This window comes from Scylla paramamosain, chromosome 27 (assembly GCF_035594125.1).
Source record: "Scylla paramamosain isolate STU-SP2022 chromosome 27, ASM3559412v1, whole genome shotgun sequence".
NCBI lineage: Eukaryota > Metazoa > Arthropoda > Malacostraca > Decapoda > Portunidae > Scylla > Scylla paramamosain.
This window is the reverse complement of record NC_087177.1, coordinates 3,670,647-3,696,640: the sequence shown is the minus strand read 5'-3', so window position 1 is coordinate 3,696,640 and position 25,994 is coordinate 3,670,647. Positions and strand designations below refer to the sequence as shown.

Genomic DNA, 25,994 nt, shown 5'->3' with positions numbered 1-25,994 from the left:
TTGCCTCATGAAAGTGAAAATTCAACATCCTGTGGTATATAACTTTACACGAGTCGTATTTGTTGAAATGTTATACGTGTATCTTTCAGACTGGAGAGACAAATCCTTGGCTGTGGCAGCTGTCACAGCAAGCTACAGATGTAAGAGTTTGTTAATCAACATTGCTGTGTAGTGGTGAAGTCACTCGTCATCATTGACAGACGAGGTCTGGATATCCCACCACACTGTTTTCCTTTGATACGCTGGCCAATCAGCTCTTTCATTTCCTCATTTTTGTTTTATTTTTTCTACAAGCATTCTCACTAGTTGTGTTAAAAACATACATATATTTGCATTGTAGTCAAACATACTTTTAATTGCTGTGCATTTTTTTCATTTATTTATTTCTTAAGTGCATTAAAATCTTTTTATGTTCATGAATAAAATGTGAGATGCATCATTTATAGTTTATAAATGATGATGGAAATTAAGTGTTGCTCCCAATTACTCTTCGTTCCCTTAACTAAGTTTGGTCTCAAACTCGGAAGCCTCGCACTGCATTGGTTGGAGACGCGGCGAGTGTGCGGCTTGCCAGAGTAAGGTGGATGTTGTTCAGCGACTCGCCCGCCTGGTGCCTAGGGATGGGACTCGCTTGATGTTGTTTCGCAGTGTTAGTCTGAAGGCTTTGGCGCAAAAAGGGAAGAGACTCTGCCTTTCTTACTTTGGCTAAGCCGCCTCTAGTATTTCCGATCCAGTGTTTTTTTTTTCTTGGCTCTACTTTTTTATAACCTTGACGTGGTTCTGCTGTTTTATAATCTTTATGCAGTTTCTTTTTAGGTTAGTAATAATGATGATAATAATAATAGTAGTAATAATGATAATAATAATAATAATAATAATAATGGTAATAATAATAATAATAATAATAATAATAATAATAATAATAATAATAAGAAGAATAATAATAATAAGAAGAAGAAGAAGAAGAAGAAGAAATAACAGTAATAATAATAATAATAATAATAATAATAATAATAATAATAATAATAATAATAATAATAATAATAGTACCATTTCTTCCGTAATTCAAACATCACACAAAATTTTCGCTACTTCTTGAATTTTCTTTTCTTTTCTTTTTTTGCTTTGTTCTTAATCAAAGCAAAAAGATCACTAATATTCTCTCTCTCTCTCTCTCTCTCTCTCTCTCTCTCTCTCTCTCTCTCTCTCTCTCTCTCTCTCTCTCTCTCTCTCTCTCTCTCTCTCTCTCTCTCTCTCTCTCCCCTGCAAATATAATTTCTCACTTTCGTGACGAGAGAACTTCCATAATTCAGTCTTGAGTTCATTTCGAAATTGTGAATTTCTTCACCTCCTCGGTGCGGCTGATTATTCCCAGCGCCTGCAGAGTTGTGTGCGGGCCTCCACCCCACCACTGCCTAACCAGCAAGACTTTCCTACTAATCCTTGTTGAGAATTTCTTTATAGGCAATTTTTGTAAAAGGACCATACTGTCAAATAGCAAGCAGCACTAGTGATGTAGAGGACACTTTCTTTTTAGATCGTAACAAGGTAAATTTGTTTCATATAATTTTCCCTTTCTGAAAAAAAAAAAATGCTTTTGTGGCGTACATACAACGAAGACACATGTATTCATAACTGATACAGTGGTGCCCGTGGCTGGGTTTGGTGAGCGCCACCTGAGGGAAGCTGTCATAGTGGCAACCATGTTGCAAACCGCTCGTAGGCTTATTCCAGGAGGATTTGAGGATTAGCCTGTAGGCGTATTCCTTGGAGCACTGGATGACCACGTCCCAGATACGATAAAAATTATGTTTTCTTCCATTCGACTCAAAGATTTTTTTTTATTTACTTACTTACTTTATTTATTTATTTATTTATTTATTTACTTATTTATTTTTGTTCTGTAGCTGAAGTGAAGTTGTAGTATTTATTAAATGCAAGACCTCACGAATATTCATACATATTTGTGACATGCTGCTAGTGGTGTGCGTTTGAAACATCAAATTTTCAAACAAACGATATTGAATCACATAATGGATTTTCTTATGGCGACGCAACTGCACACGTGGGGCTTGAGGGTGTGTGGCTTGTCGGTGAGGGTGGCCGCTATTCAGCTGGCGATGTGTCGTGCCTCACAGCGGGAATGTTCTCCCTTGTCGATAGATTACCGTGAAAAATTGTCTACGCAATGTTACATCAAGTGCAATAACGATAATCTTCCTGTATACCTTGCTGGCATCCCCTGCATGGGCGAGCAGGAGACACATGGCGCCCACATGCTGTCCACATTCAGTAATGAAAGAAAGTCCATGTGCGTAAGAAAAAGGAAACTGGCACATGTGAAGGGCTTGTAATTAAGTGGCGCCACTAGCCACCAGGTCCTGCCCTCCGGGACACTGGTGTTTACCTCACAGCCGAGATTAATGATCGCCATCATAGTGGTGATGTGATGTAGTGTGATGATGATGATAATAATAATAACAGTAATAATAATAATAATAATAATAATAATAATAATAATAATAATAATAATAATAATAATAATAATAATAATAGTAATGATAATGACGATAATAATAATAATAATAATAATAATAATAATAATAATAATATAATTAATTAATAATAAATAATACTTTGCAGTCTTTTAGTAAAGCTGCGTATATTATTTTCCAGAAATGGAAGCAATTCAGTCGTCCAGTTCACGCACTGGTTAGACGGTTAGATTCATAGCTATACTCGTAATAGATTATTTCCTTGTTTTGATATGACGTGCAATTCCCGTAGAATTGCCGTGGCAACATGGAAGTAAAATTCTTTTCTAGATTGTTTATTTATCTATTCATCTTTCTTATTATTATTTATTTATTCATTTATTTTTAGAAAGACTTTTATCACTGAAAAAAAAATTACATGCACTAAAAGTTTGTGTCTGGAAATACCAACCTGTCTAACACCACCACGACATTTACAGTACGTCTCCCCGCCAGTAACCTCGCCGCACCCTCCCTTCCCTGCACTGCTAATCGCAAGTTATAAAGAGAAGATCAAGGATAAACACAAAGCACCAGTTGCACGTGTTGGCCGAGGCACGCTGCGGATGATGAACAACCGCATAATATTTCCTGCTACATCAGAACAAAAAAGTAAGCTGTAGGTCCGGCATGCTACTTGGGTCCGAAACGTGACTTCTTATCTCGGGAGGGAATTAAGAGGCTTATTACTGAATTCGTCATTAAACAGTGGAGAGGGGAAGGCCTTGGTGGGGAGCAGACCTTAGCTTCACGCTGCTGTAGAGGGAAGCGCCCACCGTCTGACTGGAAAGTGCTGGCTGTCCGCACGAGATTGTCAGTTTTTGGTTGAAATTTGCAGGTGAACAATGTCCTCTGCTATGAAATTCACAGTGAACAATGTCCTGTGCTATGAAATTTATAGATGAGCAATGTCCTTATGCGATGAAATCTACAGGTGAACAGTGTCTTCTACCAGGAAATTTACAGGTGAACAATGTCCTATACCCTGTGTCAGTCAATCACACGCATTAGTTTTCCTTACACTTCAGAAAAGGGAACTGTCTTTCATTGAACTGTTCATTTGCCTCAGAAAGACGCAGCAGAGGTTACATGTGAGTCAGGTTGCTCCATTGTAAGTACATCTTATCTGTCATCATGTATACCTAACAAGTAACTTTCACTTTTCTAGTATTAGGAATAAAACATTCTCTCTCTCTCTCTCTCTCTCTCTCTCTCTCTCTCTCTCTCTCTCTCTCTCTCTCTCTCTCTCTCTCTCTCTCTCTCTCACACTACACACACACACACACACACACACACACACACACACACACACACACACACACACTAAAGGATACAGAGATATGTACTAGTATATGCTCAAGTCTAAGCGTGACATTTATCCATCATTCATTCACCCAGCTCGTCGCTTGACACATTGACACATTTCGCCTAGCGGTGCTCGCAACATCAATTGCTCTTTTCCTTCTTGCCGTATAAGGGCAGACAGTGGCAAGCAGGCAAGGGAGACTGCTGCTATTTGTTATTTCTCTTATAAAACATATTAGTGTTATTACAGAAACGCTGAATATCTTATAATAAGGATGGTAATAAGTGTAATGATTTCTTTTATTAACTTACATATGAGCATTGACACTACTCAATTGTTCATGTTATTTGCTTAAGCTAATACCTTCAGGAGCAACCAGTTAAGATGTAATCCTCAGGTGTTCCTTGCGAATCTGATGAGAAAAACGTGTGATCTTTATTTTACATTTATAATAATTAAAAAGAAAAAAAAATAGCACAAAAATATGTTATGTGATGTTAATCTTTTTTTATTCATTGTTATTTTTTTACGTTTACCGATGAGAAATATCTACGTTGAATTTCCTGTAAAGTAAATGCCCTTTACTATTTATGAAACATAAGGCAACGAAATGGTGGAAGCAAAAACCCTCTTTCAGTGATGTGTTTCTTTTCTTCTACTTCCTGTTTTATTGACGAGAAATAGCAACGACGCGTCTTCCTGTCCTCTGCTGCTGGAAGCTGATTGCTTCCGTCGTCACCGTACCCTAAATCGCTAACTTTTACCAGATGAGAATTAGTTCACTTAAGAGTTCACTTTAACTTTTTCGGGGGAGATAATAAGGTCGGGTCTTTAGGGTCCTTTGAAGCTTTGATAATGAAACTCTTCGCTTTATTTTGTCGTAGGAGACATTTTTGCCTGTCTTATGAGTCTTTTTACAGCATAGCACACACGTAAATGACGTGAGAACATACATTGCTGACGACGATTCGTGAGTCTCTTGGTCTTTTGAAACGGGTACTTATCACGTGGTATGCTCGCCTTTTTTGTGAGATGATCCGATTCCTGCTGATGAGTGAGCCATGGGCTTCAGCAAGCTTCAGTGTGTGTGTGTGTGCGTGAGTGTGTGTGTGTGTGTGTGTGTGTGTGTGTTCGTATTCCTATTTTGTAGTGGAACCAGGCTAACTTGGTACTCGGGGTGTTGGCTGTTCCTGTCCCACACTGGTGTCACGTTCACAGTCGACAGGCGTATAAACACACTCTCTCTCTCTCTCTCTCTCTCTCTCTCTCTCTCTCTCTCTCTCTCTCTCTCTCTCTCTCTCTCTCTCATACTGTCAGTCCTTGCTTTAATTATTCCAAAATTAGAAGTTGTTATATACGACTGCATGTTTTTTTTTTTTTTAATGGCTTTCAATTTGATGATGGAATAACGACACTGTATATCTTCCGATACACAAGACAATGCGTATAGGTCGTGCGGTGATGCCGCCTCAATGTCCTTGACACGTGAATATCCAAGGCCTTGCTGGACATAGTCAGGTCAGGTCACTCCGGGGTTGAGGTGGCAACAGCGCGGAGAGGTACAGCCAGCACCTCGGGTACCAAGTTAGTCTTGTTCATCCTTTCCTCCAGTCGTTCAAAGTGGATGGGTTCTTGGAATCTTTCCTGTGATTTCCTATAGTCTTGCTACATAAGCTGAAGCAATTAAAACGTGATGACGAGCCTTAAAGAAAAAGGTCACAGATTCATGGAAGCTGTGAGATTCCGTACTGTGGAGATTTATAAGACTGAAGTGGAGCTCCGCCACGCATGGGAGGCATGGAGTTCACATATGGGAGGAAGCTCCACTCACACAGTTCTTGGAGTCTTGGGGTGGAATCAAAAGCTTTTCGTATCATCGACGACCACCCCTCTGACTAACTCTTGGCCGCATCTTTTGCCATATTCTACCGCTATATCCATGGTAACTGCTCTTCCTAACGTGCTATCTGCATACCTGCTTCCTCATACGGCTCTCTGCCCAAGATGATCTACTTACTCGCCTCTGTTATATCCACTCTATAATGCAAGAGGTAATGTGTACCTTCACTCTTTCAAGCCATTTACTAGTAATCTCTGGAGCTCTATGTCTAAATCTGTATTTCTCCCTTCCTGTGATCTAACCTTGTTGGAGAGGAGTTTCAAAGCACTTCCTGGATTGTTTTTTTTCTTGTGGAATTTTTTTTTTTTTTTTATTCTCGGGGTGATGGGAGAGACAATTAACTTGCCTTTTTTTCCTGAATTTGTTTTTACCCTTTATCTGCCACCCCCTAGTGCACACAAAAAGAATAATGATAATTGAGCGTGATTAAAACTTTGGTGCGAGCGTCGCATGCGATAAACAAAGAAATCTTGTGTGTATATTTCTGCTCAGTCTGTGTGTGGCGTGGGATGCTGAAAAAGTGATGTGTGACTCTTTGAAGAATGGACTCGTAAAAATAGTGGATTGGATGCGTCGTTGACACGTCAAGGTCATGTTGCCCTTTGCTGAGCTTTCGCATTCATGAGACGGAACTAATGTCAGATGCACCGTAGCATTAACTATTTTCATTCCCGTGTAGCAACGTTCCCTAAAGGCCATCACGCTTGCTCTCATTAAAGGAGACTGTTCTACTTTATGCGTCATTCGTGTGTTGTCGTTACAGACAAGTGATATTTATTAGTAGATATAGCGCAGTCCGTTTCTTCACAAACTTGATCATGCGTGTTTAAGGTACATTCCATAATTTTCTTGTAATGTTGCGTGATGCAGAAACCGTGAGAGTACAGTCACTAATATTATTATACACTGCTGCTGAAAAGTACACATTCTTGCTATATATTACAGTAGGTATTTATACGCGATGTTTCACCATATAAAATTGTGGAGGAAGCACACAGGATAAACTGACTATATTCTGCTTCAAGCAAGACCAATTAACAACGAAAATGTAAGCAAAGACTGAACAATGAAAGAAGATACTCTGGGGCTAATTAAATAAGACATCTTATATTATTTCCTCCTATGTAACCAATTGTGATAACTGGTGACATGTTAAATAGTGAATTCGTAATAAGACGTCATCCAGTCGTCACCACCGACGGAGAGAGAGAGAGAGAGAGAGGTTAAAATAGAAGAAAGTAGCAATTACTAATCCGAAGTAGTTGATATTACTGACACTCGTTGCTCCGAAGCTTCATTATATCCATACAGGCAATGTTTTTGTGGCTCTTAGGCCTAAAAGCGTTTCTGTGATCGTACTGAAGTTTGTTACGTCATCTTTAACCTTTGATCCTAGAAAAAAGAAAATAGAAAAATGAGTGTTACTGAATACTTGTGAAGAAAAAAGCACAAAAAAACAACGCAACAATCAGGATTCGATAGAGTAAAATCGAATTTTATCGCGAGCATTTACTAAAAGTTGCTAGAAATTCTCTCAGGCAAATATCATTTCACCGTTATAAAGAGACAGCAATGCTCTTTTATGTATTTCCTCTCCACCACAGAAAAAAAAAAAACATAAAAAAAAAATTCACCGGACGAGGACTTCACCTGGGTGGCGTGGTTCAGATGCTGACACACCTGTGCGAGCGTCAGTTCAGGCAGTGCAGGCATTAATGTTCCAGTGTGTTGCTAGGGGGTGACACAGAGGGCAAGAGAAATGAGGCACGTCTTCCGACCCGGCGACTTGCCACACTTGTCTGCATCACAGAGAGAGAGACAGAGAGAGAGAGAGAGAGAGAGAGAGAGAGAGAGAGAGAGAGAGAGAGAGAGAGAGAGAGAGAGAGGTGTGTGTCTTCGTATTTATTCCTTTGGTGTTTTTGAAAACGAAAAGTATAAGAAAAAAGGACAAGAACACGATGAACCAAAACAATAAAAGTGGAAAACAAGAATACAAAGATACAACTTATATAAGAGGATGTTACAGAGAAGTAGGGTGAAGAAGAATAGAGAAGAGAAAAAAGAAAGAAAATAATAGTGAAAGTCCAAAACAAAAAAAGAAGAAAACAAGAAACAAATAATCTATGAGTAATATTCAACATCATTTAAGTATATCACAGAGATTAAAGCATACGTACTCCATTTACAAAAGCTCATACCAAAAGCACACCCCTGGCAGTAAACATGAGTTGCAGGGTCAGCGGCGAGCGAGGCTAGTCAGTGGCGAGGCTGGCCGGCCGTTGCTTATTATTAAGGGAACACTAGCGACCTTTCGTGGTAATACCCAGCAGCCAGGTCCTCGTTGGTGTGGAACTTACGGTCAGCAAAGGTTTTCTGAATAAAGAGTGGACAAAAATTTAATGGTGTTCATGAGCCGCTCTCAGCTTAGCTTCCCTTTGGTAAACACGCGAATTATTAAACTTATCCTCACCCCAGAAAGTGGAAATACCATTACGAGTCACAAACTTTTACAACTCCAGCAGAGTCGAGGAGAGAAAAGCGGAGATAGTTTCGGAATTAATTTTTTGAAGTATGAAAATTGTTGAGAGGTTATGCGATTTCATAGCCTGGAGGAGCTGTGTCACCCGAACACGCTGGAGCGAGAGTAAGAGAGAGAGAGAGAGAGAGAGAGAGAGAGAGAGAAAGAAAGATATCAGGCAGGCACAAAAAGACAGTTGATTTATTTTTTTTTCTGTGTAGTTTCATCCGCAATCCTTTCTTCCACAGCCTCTCCTTTATTCCATCTCAGAATTCGTCGATTTCAACAGTAGAATAAGTTTTGCCCGTCTTTTTGTTCTCTCTCTCTTCGCTTGCCTCAATTATTCTCGAGCGTGTTGTCTCAGTCTATGCTGCCTCATCCATCGCTTTGCTTCTCTGCGCCTTTCCACTTCCTCTCTCGCCTATCCAGCCGCCCGGGACTTGCCTGTTATGAGATGATAATGTTATTGGCTCAAGGAAACGGCGACTATGAGAGAGAGAGAGAGAGAGAGAGAGAGAGAGAGAGAGAGAGAGAGAGAGAGAGAGAGAGAGAGAGAGAGAGAGAGAGAGAGAGGTGGGGTTAGACCTCTCCTACTACCTCACCTGCCAATCACAGAAAGGTGTGGGTGGGGCCTATTTTGGGGGTATCGCCAGCTTAGGTGACAACAGGTATAACTGAGCTCTCTCTCTCTCTCTCTCTCTCTCTCTCTCTCTCTCTCTCTCTCTCTCTCTCTCTCTCTCTCTCAGTTGTACTCGTATAGTGAGAGTTTTCGATTGAAAGATTTAACTATCATCGGCTCGAACACAACGATTCATCCTTCCAGCCCCTGTAGGACCACTTCATCAGGTAATGGTTCCAATGTCGAGGGAGACCAAAACTCCATGTGTATATTTTGATTGTATTCTTATTCATGTGATCAGAAAACAGTAACTCAATATCGCAATAGTTCCGCGTCCCTGAGCATGTCTGGAAGCTTCTCACATCATTCTGCTCGTGTCTTTGCTCGCCTTTAGGTGTGATCGTGACATTTTCCAGTCATTCCCTTTACATCTTTGAGGACTCTTGTCAAGGAGAGCTTGGTGACGTGCCTGACTTACCTGCTTCAAGGGCGGTGTGTTTTCTTGGTCACTGAGCCGTATAGTGAAGCTCCTCTCTGCCATCTCCCGGGCCTTGTTGCTGCACGAGATAGCACTTCAGGTTGCAGGAGATTCTGTGCCACGAGTGTCTCTGTGTGTAAAGCTCATATGACGTTTTTTTCATTAGTTGTTCATAAGAGGTAAGATTGAAGCGTACGGTACATCTATCCATCACCTACCCTGGCTTTGCTCAAGTACTTGTTTCTTTTTTTTTCTTCTTATGTTTAATCTCCAGTTTTCTCGCAGCTTCGTCGTTTACACCAGTACCTACTTTCGTCACTATTTACGTTTGATCATAAATAAAAGTAACGTGCTCCTATGTTGAGTTTAGTAATTAAAGAAAACTCCACTTGCCTCGTATTCTCGTAGTGTCTTGTCTTGTCTTGTGCTTTCATAACTATTCAGCATCAATATTATCGTGGGTGTTATGCTTTCATTACTTATAAAGTTTGCAAGGTGAAAAAAAAATAAAAGGGCGAGGACACGGTAATTATTTTATTCGTTAAAGGTCATTAAGCTCGAACAGTAGATATTTTCGTTATTGCTGCTTGTGCCATGGGACAAAAAAGTAAAGAAAATTACATTAAAATAGACGATAACATCATTCAATTATGATCATGTAAAATTATGTATTCAGAATACCTTGACGGAACGATGTCCCTAAATTAATACATTTTCTTGTATTCGTAAATAAAACTCTGTATATATTTTCGAGATCAGTAAGAATTTATAACAAGGATATTAAATTAAATTGTAATCTAGAAATTGACATATTGTATATATATATATTTTTAGATGAGAAGTGGCCTTGGGGCGGAGGAATACGTTTTTTTTTTCCGCTGATGCCAACTATTTGGGAAAACCGTAAAACCAATGTTCCCGGCTTTTGTTATACTAGTCAGATTAAAGATCCCTTTCTCAAGATGTTATAGATTATGTTGAAATTTGTAGGGAATGATAATTCTGAGAATACTATTTGAGATCTAAATCTGTTAATACACAGTGTTAGGTTCTGGCAGTATATGGGACGGTTAGCTAAATTGTTGAAAAACAATCAGAGAGCAGAGAAGGGTTGTAGACTTTGAGGGACATGGCAAAAAAATTAATTATATTCGGGCGAATGAAACTACTTTGTAATGTGGTACTGCCTATACAAGATCCACAGGGAAAGATGCTAACCAGATAGCTTGCTAACAGAGAAAAGAACATGTAAATCCCCTGGCCAGTTATTATTTTAGTTTTTGAGGGAAATAATTAAGATGTAAACTTAAAATCCAGATTAGATAGATAAATTCTTTTGGAATTATGTATTAGTCAACACACCAGCGATGCATAACATATTTTGATGTAACATCAACACTGAATTAAGATGCTCAGTACCAGAAATTAATGTAACTCTGGGTTAGGATAACTCGTGGCTGCATTTAGAATGTTTAATACTGAAAATTAAGATAACCTTGGGCTCGCTCAAATTAACTTTTAGTAAATTATTCACTTTTAAAGTTTATCTCATAAACTGATTAGGGACAATGTTACTTTTCCTAGTATAGAGGCCCCACAACTCCAAGGTAACAGAATAATGAACTACACAAACCATTGTGTATCCAGAGAAAAATAATATGAACCTTTGTTTTTCATATAGATATTTACATTTTTTTTTTTTGTCATGGTATTTTCCAGTGCCTTCTAGAACCCTGGCTAATTAATAATAAGAACAACGCTACCGTACTACACAAAGACAAATGTATTAGGCATAAACCCATGCCTGGTGGAAGCTACAGTTTTTTTTTTAAACAAAGTAAACAAAACATTAACCGTCGAAGGAAGATTAATAAAGGAAATAAGTTCTTTTAATTTTTTCCCTACACGCGTCTCCCCAATGCCAGCAGCTTTCCTACGCGTAAGCTTGAGAAACTCCCTAGATGTCATCTGCGTTACCTCAGCTAATCTAAAATGGAATCAAAATTTTCGTTGAGATAAGTTTTTCCGGCCATAATTGGCCCTTCAAGCTTCGTTCATCCTTCCGGCTTGGCTAAGGAGAGGGAAATAAAACTTTTCTTCAGCGTCTGGTTAGAGTCGAAGAGCGGTTTTCCAGAAAGTCTCCGCAGCTCATGATACTTATGATGATGATGGTAGTAATAATAATGATGATGATATGATACTAACACCAGCACCACCACTATTGATACAGCAGCAGCAACAACGACAAAAACAACAACAACAACAACTACTACTACTAAAACTACTACTACTACTACTACTACTACTACTACTACTACTACTACTACTACTGTACATGGCAAAAAAAAAAGAACAAGAAATCTGCATTCAGCAAATACAGCCATACCTACTCATGCGTGAAAAACTCATTTTACTTATGATTACACTTTCTTTTTATTAATTTCCTCCGATACTGTCCCTTGCTGTTCTTACACTAGCTGCTTAACAGAACCCGCGTCACGATCCCTAGGTCCCTGACAATATTCATTCACTGTTACATCAAAAGGAGGTTTTCATATTCTGTTATTGGCGTCATTGCAGGTGAGACGTGGCGGCGTGAAATCTCCTGCCACAAAGGTTGCCAGATGTAGCTTGCTGGAGGCGGAGGGACGGATCGGGGTACAGAGGTATGTGTCAGTGCCTTAATTCCTCCTGGTGCAATGCTTTCATGCTTTCATTTCCTTTATTCCAGCAGTAATGTAATTAGGAGCTCAGCGTTTTTTGATTAATATGCAATTCCTGTAATAAGTAGAATGACATTGTAATAAGACACGAAATCATTAGAGGGGCATGGCTTAGGGAGCTTACCGGCCTAGTTCTCTACTTTTTTGCAATTTTTGAGTGTAGATTTTGTAGTTTTGAAAGAACAAATATATCCGTCACCTCAAACACACACACACACACACACACACACTTGGAAAGAAGAAAGAGAAACTTGGTTTTGAGGAGAAAATTGGAGAGTATTTGTTGATAGAAAAGATGACTAAAGAAAAAAAGAGTCAGAGAGGGGAGCTGCATTCACCCCCCCTTTCTCTCTCTCTCTCTCTCTCTCTCTCTCTCTCTCTCTCTCTCTCTCTCTCTCTCTCTCCTTGCATGTCACCATGTCTGGGTGGTGGCCGTGTCAGTCTGGCTGTGAATAAGTGAGTGTTTGATACGCCCCCCGTCACTCACTCGCTCAAATTTGCAATCATTACCTACAGCTTTCACGCTAGGGGACAGACAAGGAGCGGGAAAATTGAACCATAATTACCAGTATTTATTTGTATGTAATGAAGTTAGTTTCTACTTCATCTTTACTCACAGGCACCTTAAGAATCACATAGCGCAGCATTCACCACACGGTCAATAATCTAACTTTCATTACTCACCCCTGCAGCTGCCTAATACGTGTCAGACTCTCTACCTATTATAATGTGTTATCCCACCTGCCAACAATATAATAGCACCGCTTTCCCTTTCATATTCATAAATCGCCTTCAAACTTTTCATTCAGTTCCATGTTTTCGCTCAGTCCCCTTCTCGTCCTCGCCTCCCGAACATGCTGCAGCCTCACCCAGACTAAAACAATACTAAAAACAAAAACAAAAGGAAGAAAAAAAGAAAAAAAGGAAAAAGAGAACCTGCCTTTCCTAACCCTCTCCCCTGCCTCGTGTACCCATGCAGAAAAAAGACAAGAAGCAACATCGGCAAATTGTGTTTTGTGTGACCCCTCCCTCCCTCCCTCAGGGTTGGCTTGGCTGTTGTTTCGCTGCTTTGTGTCGCTTCCCGAGGCTCCAGTGACTCCCCGATGCAGAGCTCCTGTCGGCCAACTTTTGAATACTTGGCGCTGAGCCCAGAACATGTCCCACAATCTGTAAAATTCAACGTAAAGATAAAAGGGAATTTTCACCTTCTTGATCCTCAGAAATGACGCAAAGGGTGATGCGATGTTGTATTGCTCATGTGCACGTATGAATAGGAAGCAATACGTTATGTAATTTTTTTTTTTTTTTTTTACTTCATGCCTCGTGAACTGCAAAATTCATCGTTATGTGAGACACGGAATTCTCGCCCTCTGACAGGAAACAGTTACTGAAGGTGAGATTTTTTATTGTCAAACGCGTAGATTAGTAATTGTTATTAACGAAAAATGAAGAAAAAAAAGAAAAGAAATAAAGTATCACTAAATATTTTCATATACGCTATAAAACATTTCTCTCAAAATACATACACAATTCTATCGGTTTAGTCCATCCAGTGCATATACATATATACGGTTGTGTACGTTGTAGAAAAAGTACTACAGTTCACTGGCGCCTTGACGTAAAAAGCACAGAACAATTATTACAAAGAGAGAAAAATCGTATGAAACACCGCAACACAATATCCATACATTGCAGATAGACTTTCCGCTGTACACACCAACGCGGACGAGAGTTACCTTGTCATACCGCCGCAGGATGACGTGTAGGCAGCTGTGTGTTTAGACAATTTTTCAAAGGTCAAGTTGTTCGGTGATATTTTACCTGATCTGATTGGCAGTTAAAGGGAATGACTCCGAGGCACTTAGTAATTATGTAAGGTGGAGTTAGTCAGCGGTCAGACTTAACGTATACAGGTTTTTGCTGACGTGAATGTTATGGCGTCAAAATATCAGGCAGTCAGTGAATCAGTCAGTCAGTCAATCTCGAGAATAACACACAAGCCAGTATAGGTTGGCATCGCTGAAGGGAATATAAGGAAGGAAGTAAATGTTCTATTCTATCCAGGTCAGTTTGCTGCAACATTACGATAAGATTTGTAGCGATACTTAAGAATTTTGTATTGTAATAGTAAGAAAATTGCCACGAGAAGCATAAGTGAGGTGTGTGAGAGGAGAGAGAGAGAGAGAGAGAGAGAGAGAGAGAGAGAGAGAGAGAGAGAGAGAGAGAGAGAGAGAGAGAGAGAGAGAGAGAGTTGAGTGGTTTATTGTTTACGGTGAAAATATGGCAAAGAATCTCATCTTTTATGTCCAAGATACGCATCATGATTCTTGCGTGGATCGAGAGAAGGGTTAATGGAATCTTTCATACTCGTACATGATATACGTATCTCACAAGAATTATGAACATTCACGATCATTCTTCCCACTTTCTATACAAAATATCGTTAATATAAACTGCAAACAAGCATTACTACAGGACATATGTACCAGCAAATTATGGTAATCTAAAAAAACGTTCTGTGAAATAGATTCTTAACAATACCAAGTTGAGGGAACAGACTGAGCGGCGCTCGAGAGAATATAATCATAACATATAAATACGACTTATAACGGTATAGCTTACATTCTTCCCGGCTTATATCTTTCCAGCTTTATTCACACAGCCCAAAGACCCGAATATATGGAAAGGCGGCGTGACGCTTCAGATGTTTGTCCACTTCGCCAATCCCGGTGCTGCCTTGGTTGTCAGGGCACTGCCATCACGCTGTACATTGCCTGCAAGCTGATAGTGTCTGACCGAGGCATACGACCTTTAACTTGCAGCAAGCACGCGAGGGGGAGGCAGCAAGAACGCTGAAACAATCCCGCTCCGGAACAGGACTCGTAACAGTATCCATCGGCCCGAACTCTTCTGTAATGTCTAAATCCCTCCTCCCTCGCTCCAATACTTTTGAACTTACGACCCTGTTACCTTTGTTCCGCCAGCTTGTATCCAACAGTGATGGCTTCAGCTGGATAAGTTGCCGTGCTGCCTTATCGCTTGTCGTATATTTCATCTCTTATTTTCGTACCCGTTCGTGACTTTCCTGTGTTCTGTGTGTGAAGGCAGCCATCGAGGGGGCGAGATGGACCCGTCATGGTGCCACGGCTGCGGGAAACGAGTATGACCATCACTACTCGAACAAAGCGTTTCAGCGTAGATTAGAAAATGTGATTCATTCATCCTTGGTCTTAAGGCACGTCCGTGACTGAGGAGAGATAATTCACAGGCCGAATGCATCTGAAGTTTGCAGAAGAAAGAAACCGACACGTGAACTTTATATATATATATATATATATATATATATATATATATATATATATATATATATATATATATATATATATATATATATATATATATATATATATATATATATATATATATATAATTCATTCAAACGGTTACGATTCTACACAATCGCTTGCTCATTTACCTGCTTGTTGTAAACTATTGCTAACATTTGATTTCATGGAGATTAAAGAAAATTATGTGTTAAAGATATGTTAATCTTAAACATTCAGTAAGTCGTGAAAGATTTATTTGTTACTTTAGTCTTACGACTTTACGAAGGACGTCTGAGATGCATAATTTTGCTCTTATATTAAGCTTACATTGTTACTGCCCTTTTGTCATTGAAAGTGAATTGATTACCAGTCAGATAATGTAGGAACTATACATAAATGGCGCTGCAAAGGAAAGCTTCTTTTAACAAATCAGAGCACAGTGTTTCATAATCCTTTCCAGTCACAACACGACACAAGACAAGGAGCACCAATTCGCAGCAAACATCAAGCAGTCCAAGAACGTTGCTTCGTGGCCTCAATCCGTGCCGTCGCCCTGCGTGGGGATGAGGAATGGAATAACAGGAGGGATTACGTGAGCAGGAAGCAGAAGTTTATCGTGCATGGATGTAGGTCTGTAGTATGGAAACATATTAGTCTCTGAAGTAAGCAGCGCAGTGTCAAGGTCAACAGGCGATTCCTCGGAAACGTGGCATCGTTCCAAGCAACAACAGACAAGTAATTGGTAGTTAACTTGTTCCGAACGGCAAATCCACACGCTATAGTCTGTCTGTCGTTGTGTTGTGCAATAACGTAACCTGTTATTGTGTTACGAGTTAGCCAAGAGAGAGAGAGAGAGAGAGAGAGAGAGAGAGAGAGAGAGAGGTTGTGTGTTTAAGTGTGTCTGTTCGGTTCATTATTCAAAAACTGTGGCAAAAGCGCTTGAAATGAAAGACTCGTGTATATTAGAAGAAAAATTACTTTGTTCAGCAGTATTTTATTACAGTTTGTACAGATCATAAATATGTAAACAATATATTGATGGTAGACAAAGAAGTAAAGTGTTGCGTCATGAAATTCTGAAAAAAAAAATAAATAAATAGATAATCGCACCAGATGTAAATAATATCTAGTAAAGACGTTGCCGCTGCCTTTTTTACGGAACTCTTGGGATCGGTGACTGGGTGCGAGGGCGCAGGGCAAAGGGGGTCCACAGGCAACATATTTCCAAGTGTGAAGGGAAGTTATAATGTAAAATAAGAATGAAATAAAATAAACAATACTTTGAATGCCCTCGTCAGTGTCGGGAAGTTAGAATGTATAATAAAACAATACTTTGGATCCTTTTTGGGGCGTACGCATCGGTGTTACGAAACAAGTTGGAATAAAACGAAGAAGAAAACATTAAAGTTTCTCATAACCAGTCATCGAATATACCTTTTAAATCTTGCTGGGAGGGAAAAGTTATATGCCTTGGATAGACGATTTCTTGCTGCCATTGACAACTTCTTTTTTCCACCACTTCCTAGCTGTGTTGCGACCTGGCTAGAAATTAAAGGGATGCGTTTTCCGGGCCAAAAAGTACAGCTTCCGTGCCTGCATGATCAGAGAGCGGAAGGGAAAAAAACTAGGCATTGGACAGAAAGAATCTTGGAGGACTAGCTTTGGAGTCTCCTTACTTAATAGTCGTTTCTCTCTATTACGTAGTGCGATCAGACTGAGGTGCCCTTGGGGAGAGTCAGGAGTTGGCAGAAGGGAAGCGAAGGTTGAGGAAGGCATGAATAAAAACTTGCTGGTTTTGCCAATAAGCGCCGCCGGCTCAGTCACCGAAGCTGCGTTAAGTGGATAAATGAAGGAGAGGAGGAGGAGGAGGAGAAGGAAGATGATCGTAAAAAGAGAGAGAGAGAAAAAAAAAACATGATGATAATGATAATAATGCTGGTAACGATGATAAGAAAGAGACGAGGAACAGAAAATGGAGAGAGAAGTGAAACGTGGGCGGGTGAGTGTAAAGATCACAATCAGTATCGCGAAGGGCTGCACCTCGCCAAGCACTAAGTACTCCCCCGCTGCCGCTGCGACAGATAACGAGGATTTTCTTGCCATTCTGTAGGTTAAGCAACAGTTCCTGCCAGTTTCTCCTTTACACACTGCTTCGGGAGTTCTCTATCAGGGAGAACGCTGGTACGTATGTAAGTGGGAGCAAAGAGATTTCGGCTTTTGTGTTACCTTTAAAACTAGTCTAAAATTAATATAGATAATAGTGTACTATTGACTGCATACTCTCAATCATGCCTCGATGATAAAGTTTTTTTTTTTCATTTCTCGCTATGTTTACGGGTATGCATGTCATCTGATACGTGTGTATTGACTGATATCTGTGGAGAGATTTACTCATCTCATTGTCTTGGCTTTTTAAATAACTACATAAAAAGTGTAGCTTTAAGCTTGTTGTATATTTGTCATATATATATATATATATATATATATATATATATATATATATATATATATATATATATATATATATATATATATATATATATATATATATATATATATATATATATATATATATATATATATATATATATATATATATATAAAACGGGGGTGCACCACGAGTCACAGTCCTGATCGACTAACACTTACAATGATCTGCTGAGCCGTGAGCGCAGAAACTTTACACGGAGGGGATGAAACTGATGGGGAGAGAAGAGAAAAGATGCGAAGTTTATAGAATGGAAATTCTCATTCGTCGCCATTTTCTACCGGCAGGAGGAAAGAACAAGAGATATTTATGTACGCGGGGCGCCTTGTTTGCCTTAACGCATTACGTCAGTTCAGATGGCGCTTCATGCCTCGTACGGTGAGCTCAGGAGTTATATCGGGAAGTGTTGTGTGTTCACTTTTCTGTTTCTCCGGACACTGCGGTAGTTTTTGGTCGATCGGTGGCCCGCTAAACTGTTCATGTCGAAATGATATAATCTAGTTAGTTGACGTTTGTTTTTCGCTGAATATGGTTCTTGATGCATGTTTCTTTCCTACACACACACACACACACACTAGCGGCTCATGACAACGGGTGCACTTTCATCAAGTACTCTTCTTCACTCTCACCTTTACGTTTATTCTGTTAGACTTGATGTGGCAACAGTAAGTCAGACTCAGCTTCCCTTCCGTCATTCGTAAAGTCTTGTAGCTTATGTCGCAAGAGGTAAATGATATCTTGAAAACCTCAAAGGATATACAATTCTCTTCATTCCCTACGTATTTGCTTCCTATTTTTCTAACTTTAATATGAGCTTGTGAGCCGCCAAGTGTGGTCAGTTACAGATCATATTGAGATGGCTGTTGATCTCGTGGAATTACCAGGAAATGCACAGCGATACTTCATAATTGTGTGTGATACTGAAAAGGAAAACCGTCGTTGGAAATATGAAGGCGAGGCGTGTGGAGTTCACCTAACACAAGAGAGGCCGCGGTGACTGGAGATGGCAAGGAGGCGAGCGTCAGGTTGCGCAAATACACACACACACACACACACACACACACACACACACACACACACACACACACACACACACACATATACCAACATTCATACACATACGTACATCTTTACTATATATGTATCATTGACGGCAGTACAGCACATCTCACTCTCAGCCACAAGTACAGCAAGTCGTATCTTTATAAATATATCGTAGTATTTTGTCAGTATGTCTTTTCCATTTCACAGTGATTTTTGTCCGCCTCATCAACCCACTCCTTAAGCACTCCTCTAGCGTTTTTTTTTTTCTTTTTCTTCTGCGTTAGTGTGATAGCAAGTAGGTGGTGACCATGTGTTTGCTTATCATTAATAGATAATTAATAGATAATGTTTTCTACGTTAATTCATGCATACTAGAAAACCTTAATTCTGTTTGCGTAGTTTTATGTTCGTTTCATGCACCGGAACGTTCCCCTCTGCTCTGCTTGTTTTCATTTTTTCTCGCCTGAAGAGTTCATCGCTCAGGTGATCTGGTTAGACATATTATTTATCATTATGGTGAGATTTAAGAAAAAAATCAGGGGGGGTTCAGTCACCATAAGCAGGGTATTCCTCTCATTGGCTGTGGAACCATACGGGGTTAGGACTTCATTTTAATTATTGTTGTTATTGTTGTTGGTGGTGGTGTTGGTGTTGTTGTTGTTGTTGATGTTATTATTTTTGTTTTTGTTGTTGTTGTTGTTGTTGCCTTTATCATCATAGAGAAAGTACTAAGAGTTGTGAAAAGCAAAGATAGCATAGGAGTCTGGATGGGTTGTTCTTAATGGTGCTATTCATATAATCGTCAACTTCCAAAAATAATGCAGACCGTGCGGGCCATGATATCTGCATGCTTGTTCACTCATACAGATCACAAACACGGCCTTTAAGTATTAGTAAAAAAAAAAAAAAAAAAAATCGAAATGACAATTGTGTTTCATTATCATGCACCAGACAACCAGTAAAATAAAATAAAAATGTCAGGAGTGTGCTTACGTTGTATGTCTGGTGCCATGCGCAATACGCGTTGAAATAAAACTATTTATACAACGTCCTTGAGCTCACGTAGATGCTTTTCTGCCTAATCACCCACGAGTGTTCGGCCTCGGAAGCCACAATGTTGAAAAGAAAAGAAGGACAGGATAAAAACAAAGGAATCTCGTGGTAAAAGGAATCATAGCAACTTGCAGGGAGTGGCGTTATAAAGACAAGGTTTCGTATTCGTGTATTGGCGAGTATAGTCCCGATGTATGTAAGATTGATGCAAGTTTTCGGTATCCAGTATTTCCTGCGCTTTTCTCAGCCAGTGGGTAATCATTTCCCTCGTAATTCTAAGTTTTACTATTCTATAAGTGAAAGAAATCTTACTATTAGAATGAATTACGGCACTCTTTACTTCATTAAAACAACCAGACACGATTTTGTTGAGAAAAGATTAATTGTAGATACATAAAAAAGTTTAGAATATCGATCCTTCTCTGTGTTTTTTGCTGCTTGCCGTAGAATCAATATGTTCAAAACTATTAAGAACACACAACTCAAAAATTTAACAGTGCCAAGCTTAAAACTGGACTAAGAGGCGTCAGTATCGCGTCAGGATGCTGAGTAGGGAGTTCCGTCTTGTCGAATGGTGGCGGATACTGAAGGTAAAAAAAGGAAAAAAAAAAATCCACGTTCGACACGGCTTTGACCGCCATGAAATTTACCTTTAACAGAAAATGGTCCCCCCAAAAAAGGAAGCAGGTAGCCTCCTGAGCCCAGAGGAGGGGGACGGGGTGTGCTCGTATCCGGTAGTGGCTGGAGGTGGATGGTATGGAGGCGCACTGAGGGATCAGAACACAATCGTATATTAATGACATTATTCACGTTAATCCGTATTCATTTAAGCCAAACAGTGGTGTGAGCGTTTCATAGTGGGCTTCCCTACAGTTTAGGCCTCAGTTTATCATATTTTCCCGCCACTCGTAACCAGGAAGCAGCATTGCCTAACACACTTTTGCTCACTTCTTTTTTGCCACACAATGACGGCATGACCTTCAGTAGATGTGTATTGTTCGGTAACCTTACAGAGAGGGATAGCTTTCAGTTCAGTGCTGATGGACACACACACACACACACACACACACACACACACACACACACACACACAGACTAAGCCGTTACACATCGATCACACATTCTGCACCACTTCCGCTCTGGCGTCCCTTTCAGCATTTTCCTTCATTGTTCGTTCACCGCACCACGCCATGCGAGGCTCACGTCAGGGATCATCAGCAGATCCACCAAGAGCGTTATACATTTTCCTGCCTAACTAAACACGATATATTTTCTTTCCAAATTAAATGTTTAGGCTTATTTATTGCATCTGCCTTCCCTTTCACCCTCTTACTTCCCTCCACCACCACCACTACCAACTCCGCAGTACGTACTTGTGCCCGACGCATACCAATAATTCGCACGATCAATGTTACTTACTGATTAGAGTCACTTAGGAGCGGCGGCAAAAGGGGACGACAGCGGACACCCTTAATGGCGGGAAGTAAAATGCGCGGCTTCCCTTACTTCTATTAGCGTTATGGCGACGCATCTGACGGGGAAGTTAATTTGTATGAGACTCGCTGTGTATTGTCCCTTCCTCTGTATTATTAACTCGATTATTTTCCCCACACCTTGCATTATACTTTCCCCCTCCTCTCTCTCTCTCTCTCTCTCTCTCTCTCTCTCTCTCTCTCTCTCTCTCTCTCGCATTTTATCTCATTGAGAGCCTAATTTACCCTCGCCTTGGTTCGCATCCCGAATAGTGAATGATAATCTTTTTGCATATCAATGTTTAGGTTAATATATATATATATATATATATATATATATATATATATATATATATATATATATATATATATATATATATATATATATATATATATATATATATATATATATATATATATATATATATATATATATATAATTGTATTCTTTTTTTTATGCTCTCTCTACTCCTCGCATCGCCCGATCCGAACGCTTTCCACGCATTCCTATTACGCAGATTCCCTTTCCCAGCTCTGTTCTCCTCCCTCCTCCTCTCTTCGCCTGGCTTATAACGTTCATTCTCAATCCATTTAGTTTGCCATCTCTTTCATCAGCCTCCACCGGCGTTTCTCTCCCTTGGGTTTTAATCTCATAATTTTCAATTACAATTAATATATGCGATGCGAGTATTGCCTCTGCCGCTGCACGTGAGAGAAGTAAGCAGCAATGAAACTGGCAATTTGCCATTCCTTCCGAACTCAATTTCAAGCAGTCACACAGGACGGTACTGCACCAGCGGCTCTTTGGCAAATCTAATAAAGCTAATCCTCCAGCCTCCTCCTCCCTCTTCCCCGGCGCGCTGATAGGCAAACGGAGAGACACGAACAAATACACCACACGCCTGATGAACGCTGCTACTACTGACGGACCTGTTACTTATTTCCATGCTTACCCGTTGTCTTGTTTTGGACGTGCCAGTAATGCAACTCCGCTCACCACCCGTGCTTCCAGCCTGTCGCATATCCTGAGTCTTCCGCGGCGTTTGATATAGGATTATAGAAGCGGCGTTACATCACGGTGGGTTTGCATCATTCCCATGCGAAACTTCCAGGCGCTGCCATAACCTGTCCTGAGAAAGACGGTTCATGGTCTCGGATGACCAGTGTTTTGAAACAGCAAAGGAAGCGTGCAGCTCAAAGATATTAGGTGGCAAAAAGAGGAGGAAGGCAGTGAATGTTGAAGTAGAGAGAGAGAGAGAGAGAGAGAGAGAGAGAGAGAGAGAGAGAGAGAGAGTGTTACATAAGTTCGGTACGCGCAGGGAAGCAGGAGTTTTAGATAAAGGGAAGAGTACTACATTACAACATAAAAAATAGAAAATTTAATGAATAAGGAAGTTCGTGTTAAAGAGAATGGGATGATGAGGGACAGGAAACAAGGAAAGGAGGGGTGTGGAACGAATAATTATATACTACTGTGTTTGTGTCACGCAGCGTCCAGCTGATCGCTGTTTCCATATGTCGTTCGTTATGTTATGGCTATTATTTGCTACAACAATACACCGCGCTCATGATTTTCAAGCAGTCAGAAGTACAATCAAGTAACATCCTCATGATGCCAACTCCCATCACTGCTGCCCTCTCCTTCGGCCCTTCCCTCTCCTAATGAAATGTTCTGTAACTTCTAAATCATGGCGTTAAAACCATTTGACCATAGAATATTTCCGAATTAAAACGACCCGATCATTCATATCTGAGAATATGTGACTTTCCTCACGGGATATATATATATATATATATATATATATATATATATATATATATATATATATATATATATATATATATATATATATATATATATATATATATATATATATATATATATATATATATATATATATATATATATATATATATATATATTCCACCAAAAGAATAATATAGGAGAGAAAAATATGCTCCCTTACATGCGCAGTGTTGTAGATCTGGTGTTCCCTTGACGTATTATCCGCTTGGCACTGTTTAAAGGCCTCGGGGCCTCTCGTGAGCCCTTGAAATCCGTTGATACAACATGACAAAAAGTCGAGCATCAATTTTACTTTCGTGTCAAGTGAGTGGCTGTGGTGGTTCAGAGTATCGCGTCTCAGGACGCTGTAAAGGCCGCCAGAATACATATAGCAAGCTCCTCCCCTTGACATAAGCTTCTTAGGTTAGGTTTACTCTGTTGCCACCGCAAGTACTGACATGAGTGGTTGTCTTTCTCGGTGTGCTGGCGTGGCTCTTGTCTTCCTGAACGGCCCGCGTCACACGTCACCAGTGTCTCAGTACTTGTCAGTGTGGAAGTAAGAGAACAAGAATGTACACACACACACACACACACACACACACACACACACACACACACACACATACACACATATATATATATATATATATATATATATATATATATATATATATATATATATATATATATATATATATATATATATATATATATATATATATACACACACACACACACCTAAGAAATTTTTAAGGACATATGACAAGTATTTCATTCCAAGCTTTGTCACAGACACTTTATGAAACTTGTGTGACTACAGAGTGGCGGCGTGGTGTGCGATCTAATGCTCAGTCAGAAGAAAATAATGAACAACTGGTAATAAATCTGAAGAAGAATACAAAGGGACATAACCGGTATATTAATATGAGATACAATGCTGTGAACCACATTCAAATACAAGAAGTGATAAGAGCAGCGCCATGATTGTGAATAAATAATCTGAGTTCTTCGTAAAGCGAATGATGGAGGAGCTTCTTAAACCTAATTTACATGACTTTGAAGATGCCCATTGCAAGTGAAGCATGAGTTTAAGAGAGAAAGGGCGAGATAAAACTGTTCCTTAACAATTATTTGTTTTCTTGCCTTTCTTTGCTAACAGTGTCCAGGTTTGTTGTTACGTGCTCATTGTTGATGAAACAATTAGTATTAGGTGGATGAGTGTAGCGACTCGTGCCACACGTAACGAAACGCTGAACTTTGTCTTATATGAGAAAAAAAAAAAAATGCTGTGAACTGCACTGACGAAATCGTTCTCTCGACCCGACCTCACTTTCCTTGCGTCATCTCTTTAAGGGGAAAAGCCAAAGGCTGCTTACTGTTCTAAACCATGACACCGTTGTGCTGTGAATGAATCCCGTAACCATTTCCTGGGATGCTCGGTAACCCTTCGCGTTTCTTTGTACTCAAACCTCCATGCACATGATACTTTTGTACCTCTTGCCAGATTTCCTTTACATGTAAAAATACACAGCTAAATCAATAACTAAATAGACAAATCCTAACAAATGATCAGTTGGGCAGTGATCACCTCTGAACACCTGATGATGCAACCAAAGCCCATCGTTCGTCAGTTTGGAGATTCAAATTCAGGTGACGTATTTATTACCTGACGGTGAACCGGAGCGGTAAATGAGGCTGAATAAGGCGTTTGAGAGGGAGAGGAAGGGAAACCATGCAGAGATTTCTGTTCTAACGCAATTTCTCTCTCTTCTCTTCTCCTCGCATGTCCTTTCCTCTCCTCTGCTATTTTCGCTTTGAATGAAAGCAAGTACGAAGATTAATGCACATCATACATCAAATGTATGTCAGAGGTGTGTGTGTGTGTGTGTGTGTGTGTGTGTGTGTGCAGTACTAAACGGTGCAACATTGCGTTTTCCAGCTCAGTATTTCATTCTCTCTCTCTCTCTCTCTCTCTCTCTCTCTCTCTCTCTCTCTCTCTCTCTCTCTCTCTCTCACACACACACACACACACACACACACACACACACACACACACACACACACACACATTAATTTAATCATATGTATTTATTTAGTGCAAGCAATTAGAGATAACTACGACCATAATTTTGTCGTTGTATCTGCGAGCTAGTGTGTGTGTGTGTGTGTGTGTGTGTGTGTGTGTGTGTGTGTGCGTGAGTGCGTGCGTGCTAATTGCTGCCGCCGGCTCATCCTTGAATACACAAAAGTCCGCTACTCGTCCACACGCCAACAAAATTTCTGACAAAATGGAAAAGCAAAGCTGGTACTTTCATCTCTCAGTGTCGACAGTGGTGCTTTGTCACGTGCCGTTATCCACCCATTCCCAGAACACAGTCATCGCATCGCTCAAGCTATCGCACACACTTGCCTTCAGTACGTGTTCTTAGCCGGGCCTGGAAGGGAGGCTCGAGGGCAGGATCCGATGACTGTCTGCTTCCATGATCAGGATTCGAACCCACTGCCGGGAACCAGAAGTTAGCAGCAAGAACTGTTTTACCACGGCGCTGGTAAGGCCTGGTTTTACTTTTCATATATAATTTGTCAAACAAGTGATAAAGCTTAACAGCTGTGTAGTGAACTCTTGAGCGAAGTGTGACACGGCAGCAACACGAGTCACCTTTGGTGGTGAGTATCTTGCATACAGAAGTATTTACTGGAAAGGTCAAACTGCAGCTGAAGAAAGGTAAAATGATTCTTGACAGTAT

General features: G+C 40.0%; 1 long non-coding RNA gene across 1 annotated transcript in view; it reads left to right on the top strand.

The window, feature by feature from the left end:
- The window catches only part of LOC135114450 (uncharacterized), a 151,837-nt gene extending 139,816 nt beyond the window's left edge, over positions 1-12,021 (top strand). The window contains exon 4 of the long non-coding RNA XR_010275505.1: positions 11,936-12,021. This is a non-coding gene — a long non-coding RNA (uncharacterized LOC135114450). The remainder of the gene's footprint in view (positions 1-11,935) is intronic.
- Positions 12,022-25,994: the final 13,973 nt, after the last annotated feature.